We start from the raw sequence: 1,349 nt of genomic DNA, 5'->3' as shown, positions 1-1,349 counted from the left end.
CTTTTTTTTTTTTTCTGTAAGATTTTATTTGACAGAGATCACAAGTAGGCAGAAAGACAGGCAGGGAGAGAGGAGGAAGCAGGCTCCCCACGGAGCACAAAGCCTGATGTGGGGCTCAGTCCCAGGATCCTGAGATCATGACCTGAGCCGAAGGCAGTGGCTTAACCCACTGAACCATCCAGGTGCCCCAGCTCTACTCTTGATTAATTTGTGTGACTTTAAGCAAAACCCTTCCTCTCTCTAGATATTAGTTCCTTTATTTGTAAAACAAAGAGATCTATTATATATAGTCTTTGAAGTCCCTTCAGCTCTAGAAATCTTAGGGCCACCCATGACTCTAGTTAAAGAGAAATCTCAGCCTCCCTTTTTGCTTTTTTATTTTTGTTTTAAGATTTCATTTATCTGAGACAGAGAGAGTGAACCAGAGAGGGAGAGCATAGTGGGGCGGAGGGGCAGAGGGAAAGGGAGAAGCCGGCTCCCCACTGAGCAGAGAGCCCCATGCAGGGCTCAATCCCAGAGCCCCAGGACCATGACCCAAGCCAAAGGCAGACGCCTAACCAACTGAGTCATCTAGGCATCCCATCTGGTTTTTAAGCAACTTTTCCTGAAATAACAGTTATAAGGCACCTGAGTGGAGCAAGAGACAGCCAGGTGAATTCTGTCCAAAATAAATTCAGACCAATGTGTAGAGTTAAAGTAAATGGTCAACCTTGATCTTAGCCTGGGAAAATTTCTTCAGGGGGAAGTTTCCAGCATCTGGGACTTCTTCACTCTAACTGGCAGCTCCAGGTGCTGGTCAGTTCTTGCTGTCACATTTGTATGCCTGCCAGGTACCTTTGTTTAAGAACTTCCTGATTCTCACCTGCTAAGGAGGTGCTAAGGGAAATGTCTTGTCTTTGGATTTTGTTTGTTTTAATGGAAAGAAACAGAAATAGAAAGGAAACAAATACAGAGAGAGACTATATATATAGAAACAGATTAAAAGAAATAGTGAAATGGAGAAAAAAGCAGTAGGAGAAAATTTCTCTGCATTTTCCTTTAAAAAAAAAAATAAGAAGGGGCGCCTGGGTGGCTCAGTGGGTTAAAGCCTCTGCCTTCACCTCAGGTCATGATCCGAGGGTCCTGGGATCCAACCTTGAGTCAGGCTTTCTGCTCAGCAGGGAGCCTGCTTCTCTGCCTACTTGTAATCTCTCTCTCTGTCAAATAAATAAGTTAAAAAAAAAAGAAAAGAAAACAGAAAACTTAAAAATATATATATACGGGAATTTGTGTATCATCCTTGCACAGGGGCCATGCTCATCTTCTCTGTATCATTCCAATTTTAGTATATGTGATGCCAAAGTGAGCAC

General features: G+C 43.0%; 1 non-coding gene across 1 annotated transcript; it reads right to left on the bottom strand.

The window, feature by feature from the left end:
* Positions 1-1,244: 1,244 nt before the first annotated feature.
* On the bottom strand, positions 1,245-1,349 carry LOC123394162. The gene has a single exon (XR_006608923.1). It is a non-coding gene; the product is annotated as a U6 spliceosomal RNA (small nuclear RNA).

Source organism: Mustela putorius, unplaced genomic scaffold (assembly GCF_011764305.1).
Source record: "Mustela putorius furo isolate JIRA1106 unplaced genomic scaffold, ASM1176430v1.1 tig00001584_pilon_pilon_pilon, whole genome shotgun sequence".
Taxonomy (NCBI): domain Eukaryota; kingdom Metazoa; phylum Chordata; class Mammalia; order Carnivora; family Mustelidae; genus Mustela; species Mustela putorius.
This window is presented reverse-complemented; position numbering and strand designations above follow the sequence as displayed.